We start from the raw sequence: 20,095 nt of genomic DNA, 5'->3' as shown, positions 1-20,095 counted from the left end.
GTTACTCTTTTAAATGACTGCTTGACTTGTTGACTGCTTGATCCACACAGCAGACATTGTGCGCTAGTTTAGGAATGCTGTGTTGCACATATAGCACAAAGTCTTTACGTCATGTACAGTGGGGCAAAAAAGTATTTAGTCAGTGTCGTGGAAATTTCCTTAATTACCAAATGATGAGAGAGCAAATCACACACCAGTCAGAGTTATGCTTAATCTTCACCTTTAATAATAATTAAGCTTTTGCAATAGCATTTTGACTTTTAACAGTTCAGTATCTCTAATGAAAAGTTGAGAGTGGTCAACATAATGGCAAATGGGATCCTTTATAGCAAAGATCCACCCCCTCCCTAGACGACATGACAAACCACAGGTCTTAGGAACTTACACAAAGAAAGACTTTACTTCAGAGAGGAATATCCCCTAGCCAGACAGAGTTGGCTATAAATTATCGTTCAGTTTGGTCTCCTAAACAAAGCTCTTATCTCGTCCTTGGGACAAAATGGTACCAAGACATTACCCCCACCCAATGATATATATCAAATTGTAATTTAGATACAACCAATTCTAAATACAACCAATTCTGGACAAGCTCACGGAGAGGAAAGTGAGGCTCTAGGTCAAGATAGGGGCAACAAAAGAGGGAGCATAGAATGATTCCAGACACTGCCATCCTCCTCTCCCCGATGGGAAAAGTAGGGAGTGACTGGCATACAGACGCAGTGGAGCCAAGAGATAATTGGTTCCCCATTAATCATCCCTTCACATGGTTTAAAAGATATGTTTACACATGATGACACCTTGACCTCTCCCCTCTCTGCGGCCCAAGCAACTTAGTCTTGACAGAGAACAGATAATTGCAAATGCCACCACTATAGTACAACAAAATACATTCTTATGAGAAATAACTCATAAGCATATCATGAAAATAAAACATCTTATCTATGTTACCCAACTAATTCTGATTAATCCCCAACATGCCCCTCTCAAGGGACTAAGTCCCTTCTGAAGAATCAGAATAGTAACATGGCACCTTACTAACAGTAGTTGCAGAGTATATAATACAATTAAAAAATCCATAATCAAAATTGAAAGATAATAAAGAATCAAATCCCTTCAATGTAAGTATTCACCCTTCAGAAACTGAGTTTACAATGTTTATACCATAATACAGACTTGCACCTGTTTAATCATACAGAATAATACATTTGTTGAGTAAAAAATAAAAATAACAAAACATATAACTGCTCCCAAAATTACAAGAGAACCAGTGTCTAAACACAGGCATCATTACAACCTATAGGACAGTCATCCTTCTAAGTCCTCATGCTTAGAATTGGGTTCCCCACTATCAGAGATATAGTCAGGAATAGGGAATGGGTCAGGGAAATCATTCATATACAGTGAACCCTCTCTATCTACAATGTCCAGTGAGAATATTTCACTGTGTTCACCTGATTGTTGCCCAGCAATCTCAGATTCCTCATCTACACCTACTTCATTTGCAAGCAAGGGCATAGTAAGAACAACATCAACCACTTTATTAAACAATTTCTTCACACAAATGATAATTAGCAACAGAGCAATCAGTAATATTAGACCATAGATGAACCAGTGGAAAATTGTCGCAGCCCAAGCACCAAACACTGACTGAACCCATCCTAACGGATTCCAGTTGATGTCAGGCTGGTGTTCCCTTTCGAGAACACCCCTAAGCTCTTTCAAATGTTCCACTAGAATAGTCAAATTGTCATCTCCCTGGGGTATAAATGTACAACAGTGATCTCCTATAATTTGACACACCCCTCCTTCATGTGCTAGCAACATGTCAAGTGCCACCCTATTTTGTGTTGCCATGAGTTGAGTGGCTTGTAATTCTGGTCTTATCATAGAAAACCCTGCAGTGGTCAAATTTACCAGGGATTCCAAATGATATCCTAGCCTATCCAACTCATGTGCATTCTCCGATGCCCCATACCAGGGGATTAAACCACGCCAGAACTTTTCCAATTTCGAGGATCGTCGAGAGTCACTAGGGACATTATTGTATTGCGAGATGTCCCTCTTAATTAGTCTTAACCTGCTTGGAATAGAGGAATTAGTTTTATGCATACCACAAGGGAGTTGTTTAGTTTACCAAAAATACAGCATTCAATAATGATCAGTAAATGTTGCCGAGCCAAATTGATGAGGAGAAAGATTGTCAGTTTCAGCATCAATAATGGTGTGTCCCACCCTCAGTCTAATGGGGTATCCAGAGCTGCATGTTCCCTTCTTCCAGCTACATCCTATTGGGAAAACACTATAATTGACACATGTTGACATTCCCAGATAGGATTCATTCAATTGTGGTATGGAAATATTGCTTGGATTGTGACAATGACAGGTCCTAAATGGGGTTCGCCGGGGTTGGACTTGAATAGGTTCTGGTACACGGGATCTAGGTTCTAAGATGATTCTACTACACCAATGTGAACAATCAAATCCCCCCCGTAAATCTTTTGTTGATGACAAATTACCATTAATGCATTTATCCCTCAGTGTTCTACCTAGTGAAGGTTGGCCCCCTGTGTTCTCATTGGACAAGAGCACCTCTAGTGCACATAGAGTGTCTTTAATGCTGACCTCTACTGAATATTGTAAGAATGGGGAGATCGCTGAATGTGGAAACAAGCTACATACATAACAGGAGGTATTTCCTAACATCAGTTCAGTCTTTACTGTATAGTTAAGCAGTGACCACCAAGTGTTTCCCTCGTGATTCCTACTGTGATGCTCATCCAGTGGATGCATTGACCTTCTTCTTCTTTCGATATGGGAGCGGCTATTGTTTGCTGGACTCCTGTCCTGAGCCTGCCGTTGGCTCGAGCTGGAGTGGCTGTTATTTAGGTCCCGCAGTGGGACTGAATGGTTATCAGTCGAGTCCGTACCATGTTGTCTTTCCAGGACCGGTTGTCCTTGAGTCACTGTCCATATGGCAACTGTAATGAGAAGGCTCAAGACCAGAGCAAGAAACATTATGCGTAGAGTCTGGGCCTGATCCTCCCATCTAGTCAGTGACTTCCGGTGTCTCTGGTCCTCCATCCTCAGGGTCTGGTGGGCAGTATGGCACCTTCCTGCAGTGATTGGCGTGGATCCAAGTAGACCTCTCAGCTACGTGAACAGCAGTGGGGGTAATCAGCATCACCTGGTATGGTCCAGTCCACCTCTGCTGGTTCCAATGCTTTCGTCTCAGGTCTTTCACCACCACCCAGTCACCTGGTTGCAGTTTGTGCAGGATCCCCACCAGTGGCTGGGGTAGAGCCGCTTTCACCCTGGGGAAAATAGCCTTCAGAACATTGTTTAGAGCAGTACAATAACTTACCATGTCATTGTCACAGCCCATCAGTGTCAGCTTGTTCTGTGGGAAGGGAGAATTAATCATCCTCATTGGTCTACCTGTCAGAACCTCATTAGGAGCCAATCCAGTGGTTCTGTGGGGCCTCCCTCGCATGTACATCAGAGCCAGGGGGATCACAGTGACCCAAGAAAGTCCCGTCTCTGCCATAAGCTTCACCATCTTAGATTTCAGCGTTTGATTAGCGCGTTCAATTAAACCACCGGATTGCAGCCTATAGCTACAATGGGTCCTGAGGTCTATCTGCAGACTCTCAGACAAGTTCTGTATCACCAGGTTTACAAAGTGGGAGCCATTGTCACTGGTTAATTTAGATGGTAACCCCTACCTTGGGATGATCTCCCTAAGGAGATTCTTGGCTACTGCCATAGCAGTGGAATGTCGACATGGGAATGCCTCTACCCCCTTGGAGAAGGCATCCACTATCACCAGACAATATTTGTAACCTTGACAAGGAGAGAGTTCAATAAAATCCATCATTATGTGTTCAAATGGTCCTTCAGGGGTCGGATGAGCCGACAGTGGCATGGGAATAACTCTTCCCATGTTGTTAGTCATACAAATCACACATTTTGCACAAAATTGTTCAGCAAACACAGAAAACCCAGGTGCAAACCAAAATGTATTTACAAAATCAACAACTCCCCCCTTTGACACATGATCCCTTCCATGTGACAACTTAGCTAAGTAGGGGAAACATGAATGTGGTAAGAGTGGTAGCCCAGCCAGGCCCAGCCAGAGTTTCTGCACCTGGTCATATGTACATAGTCGTTTCCACTTCCTCAACTCAACAGGACCTACAGAGGATTGCAAGTCAGAGATATCAGTGGGAGAGAAGAGGTTACTATCAGGAAGTAAAACCATCTGTAAAAGAGGGGCCTCCAAGGAGACAGCTGCTGCCTTAGCTACCAAGTCAGCCATAGCATTACCTTTGGAGACAGGGTCGGAAGAGTTAGCATGAGCAAGGCACTTACAAACAGCAATTTCATAAGGGAGCAAAATAGCTTTTAGCAAGTTATCAACAAGTTTTGAATGAGAGATTGCCTTACCAGAGGAGGTCAGGAAGCCGCGCTGTTTCCACAGAGTCCCAAAATCATGTACCACACCAAAGGCATATCTGCTATCTGTATAGATTGTAGCAGACTGGCCTTTAGCTAATATGCAAGCTCTAGTGAGTGCAAAGAGTTCTGCTGCTTGAGCAGAAAGGTGGGAGGGTAATTTAGCACTTTCCAGTGTGGTTGAGGCAGTAGTAACCGCATACGCAACCAATGGTTCTCCTTTCTCAGAACGCTGAGCAGAGCCATCTACAAACAGTTCCAAATGTGCATTTTGCAAAGGGACATCAGTTAAATCCGACCTTGGTTTAGAGACAAGCTCCAACAGTTCAGCACAGTCGTGCGGCTCTCCATCATCCTCGGTGGGCAACAAAGTAGCAGGATTTAACACAGTGCACCTCTTCAGGGTCACATGACACATTGTCAGAAGAACATTCTGATAATGGAGCAGTCGAGCTGGTGTTAGATGGGCCGTCTTTGCCTGTGAAATAAGAGCATGTACAGCAAACCAGACCTCTGGCCACACTGTCCAGCTGTTTGGAATAATACCCAACTGGGCGCTGCTTTCCTCCATGTTCCTGTGTTAAAACAGATGACATAAAACAAATTTTCTCACAAACAAAAAGGTTAAAAGGTTTAGAATGGTCAGGGAGCCCCAAACAGGGAGAAGTAGTCATGAGTTGTTTCAGTCTGGTCAGAGCAGTCAGTCCCTCTGGTGTCCACTTAATTTTGTCACTCATAGCCATTTTGTGGCCATAAATAAGGTCAGCAAGCGGCTGCACCACCTCAGCATAGTCAGGTAACCACGCCCTACAATACCCTGCCATACCAGTCAATGACATCATGTGTCGTTTAGTAACCGGCTGTGGGACAGAGAGAATAGCCTGTATCCTCTCTTTACCCAGCTGCCTGCCATTGGGAGAGATGTCATGACCTAAATACCTCACTGCCTGTGAAACCAACTGTAACTTCTTCTTTGAAACTTTATGGCCATTCTCAGCGAGAAATATCAACAGAGCCCAAGTTTCACAAGTTTCCATTGAGCTGGAGCACAACAACAAATCATCCACATACTGAATCAGAGTGCTGCCCTCAGGGGGTATAAAACCCTCCAGATTTTGTGCTAAAGCCGCTGAAAAAATTGCGGCGGATTCCACCTAACCCATTGGAGCCACGGTCCAAGTAAATCGCTTTCCTAGAAACGTGAAAGCAAACCAGAACTGAGATTCTGGTGCCAGTGGAATACTGAAAAATGCATTTGTCAAATCAATCACAGAGAACCACTCTGCTGTGGGTGGTACCGCCCCCAACAGTGTAGTAACATTAGGAACCACCGGGGCACGGGCAAAAACTGCATCGTTCACAGGCCTTAAGTCCTGGACAAATCTCCAATCACCTGAAGGTTTTCTAACAGGCAAGATAGGGGTGTTACAGGGTGATTCTGGACAGGGAATTAAAGCACCATTAGCTAACAAGGATGCATGAACAGGTGTAATACCTGCTATTGCCTCCTTACTGAGTGGATACTGTGCTCTAGACGGGCGCCTGGTATCTTTAGGAGTGACTACCATTGGCTTAGCTCCCTTTATTCTCCCAAAATCATACTTGTCCCTTGCCCATAGGCATTCAGGGACCCCTCTCAGGAGGGGTGAGTCTTCACTCAACAACATGATATTGGTAGAAAAAGAAACCTGATCAACACCATGCACACCCCTCTCAGTTGGTGTTCCCCAACTGAATGGGTAACAACTTGTCAGTGTGCTGGGTGAATAAGTTGACCCATCAGGGCGCATCTCCCAGTCTGTAGCATCAACCAAGCATTTCATCCAAATTCCAGTATCCACCCATTCTACTCTGTCTGATTTTGCCATGGACACATGTGGTGCGCTATCCTCAAACAGGTAGAGCTCTTTCTGTGCAGGGGTTAGATTAACCCCTAAAGCACAGAAATCACTGCTACAGTATAAACCCTCCCACTGCACTGACTCATTCTGTAATGTATCACACAGCCATTGTGTCTCATAATGGAGATCTCTTGTCAATGGAAAAATGGGAGGTGCAATGTAAGCCTGCTTCAGACATGAAACTGCCCTCGTGGCCCCAATGGGTTATGGCCATTGAGAAAACACGAGCAATATTGGGCACCTCATCATCAACATCCCATGCATAATACCAGTCACAACACTCACACATTAACATCAATTGCTCCCCCACTTCCTCATCTTCCTCATGAATAACAGTTAAACCGGTTCGGTCACATGTTATGTTGATGCCAAATTTACACAGGAGGTCCCTGCCCATCAGATTGACAGGACAGTGGTCAGAGTAGAGAAATTGATGTTGACACTTCTCCTCACAAAAGGAGACAGGCAGAGGCATAGTTACCTGCTCTCTGAGTGGGAGGCCTGAAGCCCCTATAGTTTTGACTATTTCATGAGACATGGGAGGTTTTATCATAGCCTTGCAGTTAATGACAGACATAGCAGCCCCAGTATCAACAAGAAATATTAATGACTCACCATTGACGCAAGCCTCCACTGTTGGCTCTACTCTCGGAAGGGTGTGACACTTTAAAAACAAATGCTCTTGTTGCTCTGAGGATTTTAGCACAACTGTCCCTGTCTTCTCATCATGTCAATACTCCTCCTCCTGTCCCTGTCCTGGATTGTACAGGGTCGTCTGTGCCGGCGGCCCGGTCTGCCAGGCTCCAGTTTGTCCTCTGCCTGGAGGGACTCCTTGTGGTCCCCACTGTTGCTGTTGCTGGACCCCGTGAGACTGGCCGGAGTCACTCCAGACCCTGTCAGGACTTCAGCCAGGCTCCGTGCCAGACGATCAATCACCGTGGTGTTGGGAGAGACAGGGGGTGGGGCTGCAGGTTGTAGTGGTCTTGCATCCAGCGGATCAGCAGGAGGCGGCTGAGGAGGAGGGAGGTCCGGCAACACTGGGTAGAGAGTTTGAGGAGTACAGTAGGGAGGGGGACAGTCTCTGTCATCATCATCCTTCCTATTCCTTCTCACTGTTTCATCTTTCCCCTTCTTTTCTCCTTCCTCAGTCTGAACTACCATATTCTGACAGGGTTTTCCCCGAAATATGTCCTGTCTTTTCTTCCGTTTGTCAGCTTCCCTTTCCCATTTCCTGAATTTCACCCAGTCAATTTGATCCTTTTTTCCTAGTTTACCTTCCTTCTCTACCAATCTCTGTCTTATCTCGTCTAACAGCGTCACACTTAGTGTCCCTGTCAAAGGAAAACCACCCTCTCTATGCCATAGAAGTACCTATTCCAGAATATCCCTACCCCATTTATCTACCATAACCTTCAAGGCTCCAGTAGGAGTCCGGAATGCCTGGTTGTTTGCACTCACGCGCGCCCATGGCTCCTTAGTCTCACACACACACAATCTCACTCTCTCACACACACATACACACACACACACACACACACACACACACACACACACACACACACACACACACACACACACACACACACACACACACACACACACACACACACACACAGGGAGAGGAAAAACAGTTACAACAGGAATTCCTTAAGTACTTCACACAGAATTTTACTCATCACCCACACAGGATTGGTCACACCGAACTGGTCAGATGTCCACACAGAACATCAGAACATAAAAAGGTAACCCACACAGAGTCAACCTACCGCGCCCACACAAAACGCTCCTACAAAATACTCACACAGAGTAACCCAGGGCATACCTGGCTAGCACATTTAAAATAATTGGAATTCACCACCTCTGAGGGTCACTTAGACAATCACACAGACACACAGAATGAGGTCCTTCTTCCACTAGGGCTTCACCAAGCTCTAAGTCCTATCCAACTCAACTTCAAGTGTGGTTTGCTCATCTCACCTCTTTTTTTTTTACTATGTTCGGGATGTGGTATCCACTCTGCTCGCTGCCTCTCCGATCTTAGGTTGGTCCATCTGCTCCGTTCCCGAAGTGTGGTCTCCCTGAGATCCCGAGTTTGAGGGATCCCTTGTGCACGATTACCTAGGTCATCAGGAGAGGTCACCGAGTGAAGATTCACATCCTCGTCGCCAAATGTCGTGGAAATTTCCTTAATTAACAAATTAACACACTACCCCATAATGACAAAGCAAAAACTGTTTTTTTGAAAAGTGAGGGGGGGGGGGGGGGGGCTTGGGCCGGTGACTGATGGGTCGCTGGTTCGGGTCCCTGTTTTTGACTTTGTGGGAGATCTTTCGACATGCCCTTGAGCAGGGTGTTGACCCTGGTTGCTTCTGTGGGTCGCTCTGAATGGGAGTCTGTTAGATGACTAATGTGATGTAGATGTTGAGCGGCTTCACTGCAAGTAGATTGTATGTTTTATATATTCAATAAAAAAATTAAATGTAACAAGCCATGAGATCGAAGGAATTGCTTGATCTGGGGAAGGGTACCAAAAAATGTATGTAGCATCGAAGGTCCCCAAGAACATGGTGGTCTCCATCATTCTTACATAGAAGAAGTTTGGAACCACCAAGACTCTTCCTAGAGCTGGCTGTCCAGCCAAACTGAGCAATTAGGGGAGAAGGGCCTTGGTCAGGGAGGTGAGCAAGAAGCCAATGGGCACACTGACAGAGCTCCAGAGTTCCTCTGCGGAGATGGGAGGACCTTCCAGAAGGACAACCATCTCTGCAGCACTCCACCAATCAGACCTTTATGGGACAGTGGCCAGACGGAAGCCACTCCTCAGTAAAAGGCACATGTCAGCTTGTTTGGAGTTTGCTAAAAGGCACCTAATGGACTCTCAGACCATGAGAAACAATATTCTAGTAGTGGAATTTTCCCTGAAAATAAAAGTCCCTCTTTGAAAGTGACACAAATGGTTACAAGTGGTGGAATCATGCCATATTTATTGTGGAGAAATGAAATGGGGTATCAGTCTATTCGGTGACACCCACAGAACACAATTGTGAAGAGTTTACGCAAATATGACCGTTTTAGCTCTTATTTCAGGACTTTGTGGGAAATCACTTCCCCAGTCAGCTTATTGTGCATATTGACATTCATATTGCACTGTACCGCCTTACCTAAGGGTTGGAGATCAATGACATGGGGTATCAGTCTACTCAGTACCCAAGTGCTTTTTCCCTAAAGTCCCCCTCAGAGTTATCAGACTCCAAAACATACACATTGTATTGTTTTTCCTCTGGAATAGTGTTCAATACACATTGTAGGTTGACTGGTACAATAAATGTGGCTCATTTCACAGTGGTTTCAGAGTCCCGCAATAAGAGCTAAAAAGCTAATGTTCTGTGGGTGTCACTGAGTAGACTGATGCCCCGTGTCATTGATCCACAATCCATAGGTAAGACTGCACAGTGAAATATGTACCGTAGGTATCCAATGCAATTCTAAAGTCTAATACATCCACAGTGTGATTTCAACAGATTTTTGTCAAATGAACAAATGATTATACTTTGTTACATCTGTATAACATTCCTTTTAGCATGATCTATTCTATTATGGCACTTTTTGTATTAATTTGCATCACTTTCAATGAGATGCTTTTATTTTGAAGTCGAACTGCAAATTCCACTATTGTGGCTAATCCTTATTGTGTCTAGCTTCACTTAGGTGGGTCTGACCATCATTTATCAAATAACTGTTTTATAAATTAGGGGATTTTAGACTATATCGTTTGCTATGTTTTTGGGGAAGAACATTGTTTGCTAGCTTGCTTTTTTGTATGACCAGCACTGTCCCAAAGCTTGGGGATGTGTGTCTGCGCTCAAGTGTGACAGCAGGCAGGTGTGCGAGACAACTTTACCAGCATCATGGCATAGGTATCGGTGAATCGCTGTGGCATATGAAATACGAGTGATAGTGTAATCGATGTGAAATAACTACTAATGAACGTGTTAAATTATGTGATGTGCAGTCATATTTATGTCCTGATTAGTCTGCAAGCTTATTTGACACACAAAGACGAGAATGGCGCTCAAAACCTGGCTACGCAGCTTGTTGACGCGCGCGAGCAGTTTGGAAGAAATTGAAGGCTGAAGCGCAAGAGGCGAAAGGCAGAGATCCAAGTAGACTGCCTCCCCCTACAACACCATGGCTGTGACCCTTCTGGACACAACACGGGACCAAAGATCTCATGTTCAAAGTCTGATCCGGGCTGTGCCATCCATGCCAATGAGAGGCTGCAAAGAGACAGTGATACTGTTGTCTTGCTCTTCTACCAAACCTACCCTACTCCATTGTTTTTGTTTATACTTTCCCAATAAAGTTTTTGTTTATCAAAATAAAAAAATAAAAAATTACCACCATCAATTGGACTGGAGTGTAGAACTAAGTTAATCTTTCAATCACCCACATGGGTATATGCCTCTAAAAACCAATGAGGAGATGGCACGTGGGTATATGCCTCTAAAAACCAATGAGGAGATGGCACGTGGGTATATGCTTCTAAAAACCAATAAGGAGATGGCACGTGGGTATATGCCTCTAAAAACCAATAAGGAGATGGCACGTGGGTATATGCCTCTAAAAACCAATGAGGAGATGGCACGTGGGTATATGCCTCTAAAAACCAATGAGGAGATGGCGCGTGGGTATATGCTGCTAAAAACCGACGGGGAGGAGGGACTTGCAGCGCGTCACAAATAGAACCAAGTTCTATTTTTAGCGCCTGATGCGGGCAGGCAGTGTGGGTGCAATGATTGCATAACATGTACGTTTACAGTTATTTTGCAATGCTCGCACATGTGATGTGGGCGGTGTGGTCAGCATGTTGCGCCTCATGTTCACTAGCACGTGGTAAATTGCTGCGTGCCGCTTAGGCCACCCAGAGTGGTTTGCTTGTGGGCGTGCTAGCAGCGCATAGCAGCATATAGCAGCACGTTCGATTGTGCATCAAGAATTCAGCATAGCAAGTTTGTATGAGTGTTTGGTAATTTAATGGGTAAATAGTTCAAAAGTAATATGCTCTAAAACGCTCTGGTGACAAACAAACTTTACTGCTCTGTTTCCAATTGTCCACATGGCTAGGAGAACCTATTGAAGTAAGTTAATACATTTCGATAAGGTAAAAAAATATGTATTATTAGCTAACTAGCTACAGTGCAGGCTAACTCAAATTAGCTGCTAAATGAGCTAACTAGTTGGCTAGCTAGCTATCGAGACAACTTTACATACTGTATAGATAGGTTAATAAGATAAGTTAATTAAATATCACCAGCTACCTAACTTCATATTAGCTAGCTATATTGATGTATTTATCACTGTAAAAAAACAAACTTCAAAGGCATTTGTAGGTGTGGTGGTTAATTTCTTTACTATCAAATAGAGAGAGACAAACTTATCACACAAGTCAGAGTTATACTTAAACTAAATCTTTAATAATAAGAGCTTTGCAATAGCAATGACTTTCAACGATTCGCCATTTCTAATGAACCGTTGAGAGTGACAACACAATGGCTACTGAGATCTTTTATAGCAAAGATCCACCCCCTAGTCGACATAACAAACCACAGATATAAGGGACAGTTCACAAAGGAAGACTTTATAAATGAGAGAGGATTATCCCGTAGCCAGATAGCATTTGCTATAAATTATCGTTCAGTTTGGCCCCTAAAACAAGGTTCTAATCCCGTTCCTGGTACTTCATAGCACAAAAACGCCAACTCACCCAATGGCATAACTGAATTGTCAACTCTAGATACTCCCATCTCAAGTAAACCCCTTCTTGACCCCACTCCTGGACAAGCTCACTGAGGGGAGTGAGCCTTTAGGTCATACACTATCCCAGGATAAGTGCAACATCAGAGAGGACATACAATGGTTCCAGACACTGCCATTCACCTCCCCCCAATGCCAAAGGAGGGAGTGACTTGCGCACAGACATTGTGGAGACAAGTAATTGGTTCCCCATTAATCACGGCATCCCTTCACATGGTGTAAGAATAGGTAAAGACACATTCACACATGAAAACAATGTTCCATCCTGTTCTCTTCCCTTTCTGATATTCTGCATAAGACAAGCCTGACCTCTCCCCTCTCTGGGCCCCATGTACCTGAGCCCCAGCTGAGGGAAGAAGTGCAACAGCCAACACCAGAGTCCAAAGGGATACATTCTAATAACAAGTATATCAAATAAGCATATTATGCAGATAAGACATCTTAATTATCTATGTTACCCAACTAATTCTCATTCATCCGCTGCTGCTATCCTTTCACCCTCCTCCAACTGTCAAAGTGGGAGAGTAGGCCATTCTGGATAGGGCAGGTACTTGTGTAGTTCCTATCCCTAGAAGAGAGGATGGGGGTAGTAGTAACATAATATTCACTGAAGTGTAATTTGAGTATAATGAAGTCTGTTTCTTGTGAGGTTTTCTGTCCTCAGATAAAGAGAGCTATGAAAGCCTGTCTACAGATGAAGAGCAGTGGTTCTCAGTCCTGGTCCTGGGGACTCAAAGAGGTGCACATTTTGTTTTTGCCTTAGCACTCCACAGCTGATTCAAATGGTCAACTCATCATCAAGCTTCAAGTGGTATTTATGCATAACTTCATGAGGATGGACACGAGGACCAGGAGGGGATCTGCAGCTCGCCCCATGTGCCAGAGAAGTTTGCTGCTCCGCAGGATGTTTCAAGGATGGGGTCCAGCAGCGCATCAAGAGAGGCAGAGTAGGCCATTCTGGATAGGGCAGGTACATTCTGGATAGGGCAGGAGATCTTCACCTCCTACTTCTTCGAAGAGGGTGCTGTTCCCTGTCAACACTATACACTATGCACAGCCAAAGGCTCTTTTAAGAGCCATCCACATTGCAATAAGAATATTCTTACATTTACTTAGCTATGTAAACTGCAGTTATTCAATTCCTAGTTTCTATCCCTTTGATTTCTACTTCTCAGGTGAGGGTGCTGTTTAGGTAAGGGTGTGATGTCTGTACAAAAACAAAACAGGCTATTTTAAGTCACCCGTATTGAAAACATTTAGAACAATTAGACACCCTATAACCCACACCTACACACTCATGTGTCAATCTGATTGGTGGATTGTGTTGTGCAGTAAGCAGGCTCAAGTGTAACCTCAGCAAAAAAGAAACGTCCCTTTTTCAGGACCCTGTCTTTCAAAGATAATTCGTAAAAATCCAAATAACTTCACAGATCTTCATTGTAAAGAGTTTAAACACTGATTCCCATGCTTGTTCAATGAACCATAAACAATTAATGAACAGGCACTTGTGGAATGGTCATTAAGACACTAACAGCTTACAGGCGATAGGTCACAGTTATGAAAACTTAGGACACTAAAGCCTTTCTAATGACTCTGAAAAACACCAAAAGAAAGAAGCCCAGGGTCCTTGCTCATCTGCGTAAATGTGCCTTAGGCATGCTGCAAGGAGGCATGAGAACTGCAGATGTGGCCAGGGCAATAATTGCAATGTCCGTACTGTGAGACGCCTAGGACAGCGCTACAGAAAGACAGGACGGACAGCTGATCATCCTCGCAATGGCAGACCACGTGTAACAACAACTGCACAAGATCGGTACACCGAACATAATGCCTGTGGGACAGGTACAGGATGGCAACAACAGCTGCCCGAGTTACACCAGGAACGCACAATCCCTCCATCAGTGCTCAGACTGTCCGCAATAGGCTGTGAGAGGCTGGACTGAGGGGTTGTAGGCCTGTTGTAAGGCAGGTCCTCACCAGACATCACCGGCAACAACGTCGCCTATGGGCACAAACCCACCATTGCTGGACCAGACAGGACTGGTAAAAAGTGCTCTTCACTGCCGAGTGCGGTTTTGTCTTCCTGGGGGTGAAGGTCGGATTCACGTTTATCGTCGAAGGAATGAGCGTTACACCGAGACCTGTACTCTGGAGCGGGATCGATTTAGAGGTGGAGGATCCGTCAGGGTCTGGGGAGGTGTGTCACAACATAATCGGAGTCATTGCAGGCAATCAACGCTGTGCGATAGAAGGAAGACATTCTCCTCCCTCATGTGGTACCCTTCCTGCAGGCTCATCCTGACATGACCCTCCAACATGACAATGCCACAAGCAATACTGCTCGTTCTGATTTCCTGCAAGACAAGAATGTCTCACGCCCTGACTTTAGATATCTCTGTATTCTATTCTATATATTTTGGTTAGGTCAGGGTGTGACTAGGGTAGGTACTCTAGGGTTTTTTGTATGTCTAGGGTTTTTGTATGTCTAGGGATTTGTATGTCTAGGGGTTTTGTATGTCTAGGGTTTTGTATGTATAGGGGTTTTGTAGGTCTAGGTTTTTTTTTAAAATCTATGTTGGCCTGATATGGTTCCCAATCAGAGACAGCTGTTTATTGTTGTCTCTGATTGGGGATCAAATTTAGGCAGGCGTTTTTCCCACTTTCTGGTGTGGGATCCTTTCTATGTGTAGTTGCCTGTCAGCACTATATTGTATAGCTTCACGTTTCGTTTGTTATTTTGTTAGTTTGTTATGTGTTCATTATTTTAATAAAGAGAATGTACGCATACCATGCTGCGCCTTGGTCTCCTTCATACGACGAACATGACAGAAGTTCCCACCACCAAAGGACCAAGCAGCGTGGTCAGGAGGAATTAACCTGGGAGGAGATTTTGGATGGTAAGGGATCCTGGACGTGGGAGGAGATCCAGGCTGGAAGGGATCGCCTGCTATGGAAGCAGGCGAAGGCAGCGCAAGAGGAACGGCGACGATATGAGGGGACACGGCTAGCACGGAAGCCCGAGAGGCAGCCCCCCCCAAAAAAGATTTGGGGAGGGGGCACACGGGGAGATTGGCAGAGTCTGGGTTTAGACCTGAGCCAACTCCTTGTGCTTACTGTGAGGAGCGTGTTATGCAGTGATGCGCACGGTGTCTCCAGTGCTCATTCATAGCCCGGTGCGCTCTATTCCAGCTCCCCGCATTTGCCGCGCTAGAGTGGGCATCCAGCCAGGACGGGTTGTGCCAGCTCAGCGCTCCAGGTCTCCAGTACACCTTTTCTGACCAGGATATCCTGCACTGGCTCTACATACTGTATCGCCAGTACGCCATCACAGCCCAATGCGTCCTGTGCCAGTATCGTATCGAGCTAAAGTGAGCATCCAGCCAGGATACATTGTGCCAGCTCTACGCTCCAGGTCTCCAGTGTGCCTCCACAGTCCAGTAGATCCTGTGCCTCCTCTCCACACTCGCCCTGAGGTGCGTGTCATCAGCCCGGTGCCACCTATACCGGTCCCACACATCAGGTCTCCAGTGTGCCTCCACAGTCCAGTACGTCCTGTGCCTCCTCTCTGCACTCGCCCTGAGGTGCGTGTCATCAGCCTGGTGCCACCTGTACCGGTCCCACGCATCTGACCTCCAGTGCGCCTCCACAGTCCAGAGCTTCCGGCGACAGTTCCCAGTCCAGAGATTCCGGCGACTGTTCCCAGTCCAGAGCTTCCGGCGACGTTTCACCTCCAAAGACGGTCCACAGTCCGGAACCTCCAAAGACGTTCCTGATAAGGAAATGTGTTTTAATAAATTATTAGAATGATACAGTCCTGAAACCATAGGTCTGATACCATGTGATTGTATGAAATTAATTTGAATCATTAGATTATTATAATACATATATGTAAGTGTTAGACTCATTCGATGATTATATTATAATACTGTGTGTGGTTTTAGTCAGAATCAACGTTTGGGAACAATGTGTCTAGTGTTTTGAGAACAGACTATCTGTCTGAGCCAGATCTGGGGAGACCTTGGCTGGGACACTGAGAACTTCTCAGTCCCAGGTCTCTCCCTAATCTTAGGGGAGGGTAGGAAGACACTATTATCACGTACTCCCCTAGGCTCTATTGGCGGGCGGATTTGATGGTTGGTGTGGAAGTATGTGTGTCACTATAAATTGAAGGTCCTGTACTGTACACGGGAGAACGTTCCCATGAATAAACATTTCACTTTGGTAGACTGGGCCTCTGTCCGTTTTCGTTTCTATCAGTATCTTACAAATCCTGATATAACAGACTGAGGGTAACATAATTGAATTGGTAAATGAACAAGAGTATAGAATTCTCCTGACAGTTCCACAGTCCGGAACCTCCAACAACGGTCCACAGTCCGGAACCTCCAACGACGGTCCACAGTCCGGAACCTCCAACGACGGTCCAAAGTCCGGGACCTCCAACGACGGTCCCCAGTTCGAAACCTCCAAAGACGGTCCCCAGTCCGGAAACTCCGAAGACGGTCCACAGTCCGGAACCTCCAAAGACGGTCCACAGTCCAGAACCTCCAGCAACGGTCCCCAGTCCGGGGTCTCCAGCGACGGTCCCCATTCCGGCGTCTCCAGCGACGGTCCCTAGTCCGGGGCCTCCAGCGACGATCCCCAGTCCGGGGCCTCCGGCGATGGTCCACGGTCCGGTTCGACAGAAGTGGAGGGATCAGCGTAAGGAGGGGGAGCTGCGTCCAGAACCGTAGCCGCTCCGAGGGTAGATGCCCACCCATACCCCCCCCCCCCCCCTCTATAGGTTCAGGTTTGCAGTCGGGAGTCCGCACCTTTGGGGGTGGGGGGTGGGGTACTGTCACGCCCTGACCTTAGATATCCCTGTTTTCTATATATTTTGGTTAGATCAGGGTGTGACTAGGGTGGGTACTCTAGGGTTTTTATGTATTTCTAGGGTTTTTGTATGTCTAGGGGTTTGTAGGTCTAGGTTTGTTTTTATATCTATGTTGGCCTGATATGGTTCCCAATCAGAGACAGCTGTTTATCATTGTCTCTGATTGGGGATCATATTTAGGTAGGCCTTTTTCTCACTTTCTGGTGTGGGATCCTGTCTATGTGTAGTTGCCTGTCAGCACTATATTGTATAGCTTCACGTTTCGTTTGTTATTTTGTTAGGTGTACATTCTTTTAATAAAGAGAATGTACGCATACCACCCTGCGCCTTGGTCTCCTTCATACGACGAACGTGACAGAATGTCAGTGTTCTGCCATGGCCAGCGAAGAGCCCGGATCTCAAACCCATTGAGCACGTCTGGGAGCTGTTGGATTGGAGGGTGAGGGCTAGGATCATTCCCCCAGAAATGTCTGGGAACTTGCAGATGCCTTGGTGGAAGAGGGGGGTAACATCTCACAGCAAGAACTGGCAAATCTGGTGCAGTCTACGAGGAGATGCACTGCAGTACTTAATGCAGCACAACAGATACTGACTGTTACTTTTGATTTTGACCCCCCCCCCCCCCCCCCTTTGTTCAGGGACACATTATTCCATTTTTGTTAGTCACATGTCTGTGGAACTTGTTCAGTTTATGTCTCAGTTGTTGAATCTTGTCATCTTCATACAAATATTTACACATGTTAAGTTTGCTGAAAATAAACGCAGTTGACAGTGAGAGGCCGTTTCTTTTTTTGCTGAGTTTATAACTGTGGCTCCTTCCACCTTCAAAGAATAGGGAAGACAGCCAATCATGGAGAATAGTAATACACTTCATTATTTCTATAACCATGATATATTTTTTGTCCTCGTGTGTCTGTGCATGTTTTTCAATATAAAGTACAGCCACTTAGTGTGAACACCAGGTGAGGCCACACACAGATTCCTGTTGAACATGGTATCTTTAACTACATTATTTTCTCAAAAAGTATTCCTCCAATTCATCCCTCTCTTTCCTTTTCCCTAAATCTGCTAGGTGATATCAGCTGTGCTGGTGAACCCCTCCCACATCTGAACGGGCTACATAGAGGGAACAGCATAATCAGAGGTGAAAGGTCACTTGGTTGGGTCAAGTATTATTAAAGAGATGCTTTATATTGAAATACAGATTGATGTAGTTGTCCCAGAGTTAATGATCCAAGGTCAGATTTGCATTTCACTTCCTGATGATTATGACTGACAGTGTTAGAATTAAAAAAAGCACAAGGCTTAAACATGATCTCTCTCTCTCTCTCTCTCTCTCTCTCTCCATCTGTCTCTTGTCTGCAGGTATGTTTTGATGTGAGAGAGGATGCCAACCCCCAGTTCCATCATCGCCACCTCACCCGCTCTTAAAACTTCTTATGGGCAGGACGGTAGCGTCCCACCTGGCCAACATCCAGTGAAATTGCGGAGCGTGAAATTCAAACTACAGAATTATAAATATTTAACTTTCATAATATCACAAGTGTAATATATCAAAATAAAGCTTAACTTCTTGTTAATCCAGCCGCTGTGTCAGATTTCAAAAAGGCTTTACAGCGAAAGCACACCATGCGATTATCTGAGGACAGCGCCCCGCATACAAAAGCATGAAAAACATATTTCAACCAGGCAGCTGCGCCACAAAAGTCAGAAATAGCATTATTATAAATGCCTCACCTTTGATGATCTTCTTCTGTTGGCACTCCAAAAGATCCCAGATAAATCACAAATGGTAATTTTGTTCGATAATTTCCTTCTTTATATCCATAAAAACTCAGTCAATAATCCACCCATTTTCCCTCCATCAAAATGCATACAAATTAATCCACAAGCGTTACTAATAAACTTTTCCAAACAAGTCAAACAATGTTTATAATCAAACCTTAGGTACCCTAATACGTACATAAATTAAAAAATTTAAGACAGAGAATCGTTATTGTCCTTACCTGTAGATAAAATACCGAAGAACGCGCTCTCTTCCACGCACTTGGAAACACTACAGCCAAAATGAGAGCCACCTAGAAAAACTACAATTTCTGGCTCATTTTTCCAAAACCAGCATGAAACTCTTTCTAAATACTGTTGACACCTAGTGGAAGGAACTGCAATCTGGGAGGTATTCCATTGATTTTCCCATAGACAGCCATTTCAATGAGTGCTGAGCTAAAAAAAAAAAAACATTCCGGATGGATTCTCCTCGGGTTTTCTGTTAAACTCACAGACATTATTTTAACAGTTTTGGAAACTTTAGAGTGTTTTCTATCCAATACTAGCAATTATATGCATATTCTAGCTTCTGGTCCTGAGTAAAAGGCAGTTTACATTGGGCACGCTTTTCATCTGGACTTGAAAATACTGCACCCTACCCAAGAGAGGTTAAGATAACCTTCGGGCCGACTGGGAGCCCAAGGCTGGTTAGGAGACACCACTAGAGACAGTATTATATACTTGTGATGAACAGAGAATATTAGTGTAGCACTGTGATTCATTAATTATATTCTGTCTTCCCTGCTCCCATGTTCTTACCTCTTTCCCTTTCTGTCTTTTACACCTCCCTCACCACCACTTCTTTCTTCCTCTGTTTTTTTTAATAATGCACACCAGATGTGCATTGATGTACAGATTGAACTTGTATTTATAATATTGTATTACAATTATAATATTTATAATGCATGTATTATGTATTTATACACTTGGATAATTAACTTCTTTAAATAAAGCGTTTCACGTTCTCTACTGGTTGAAATTAAGTCTCATTTGATTAAATACTACACTAATTCTGTGTTTATCAGATCATTGCAGATTAAAGAAATTAGATATTGAGATGAACTGGTTTTAGAGTATTTACATGATGCATAGGAAGTGTAGTGTACTGTTTTAAAAAATATATATTTCTGTATATATGAATGACAAATAAGCCATTAACTAGTTATATCATGTTTCTAGTCTATTTCATAGTTACAGTGTGTAACCATTGATGTCCCAGGAACAAGAT

General features: G+C 44.5%; 2 long non-coding RNA genes across 4 annotated transcripts; one reads left to right on the top strand and one right to left on the bottom strand.

The window, feature by feature from the left end:
- Positions 1-203: 203 nt before the first annotated feature.
- Positions 204-8,613, bottom strand: LOC110523276 (uncharacterized). 2 transcript variants are annotated; one of them, XR_016495879.1, is made up of 3 exons: positions 6,969-8,613; positions 4,444-4,930; positions 204-3,311 (listed from the first exon to the last, which is right to left on the bottom strand). It is a non-coding gene; the product is annotated as an uncharacterized LOC110523276 (long non-coding RNA). The 2 variants fall into 2 exon arrangements; XR_016495878.1 differs by having other exon boundaries at positions 4,444-8,613.
- On the top strand, positions 8,613-19,846 carry LOC149983171 (uncharacterized). Of its 2 annotated transcripts, XR_016495877.1 has the most exons (3): positions 8,613-13,137; positions 18,113-18,184; positions 18,406-19,846. It is a non-coding gene; the product is annotated as an uncharacterized LOC149983171 (long non-coding RNA). The 2 variants fall into 2 exon arrangements; XR_016495876.1 differs by having other exon boundaries at positions 8,613-18,184.
- The last annotated feature ends 249 nt before the right edge of the window (positions 19,847-20,095 follow it).

This window comes from Oncorhynchus mykiss, chromosome 5 (assembly GCF_057628025.1).
Source record: "Oncorhynchus mykiss isolate SJ-2025 chromosome 5, ASM5762802v1, whole genome shotgun sequence".
NCBI classification, from domain to species: Eukaryota; Metazoa; Chordata; class Actinopteri; order Salmoniformes; family Salmonidae; genus Oncorhynchus; species Oncorhynchus mykiss.
The sequence above is the reverse complement of the archived record's forward strand: the minus strand, read 5'-3'. Positions and strand labels throughout refer to the sequence as shown.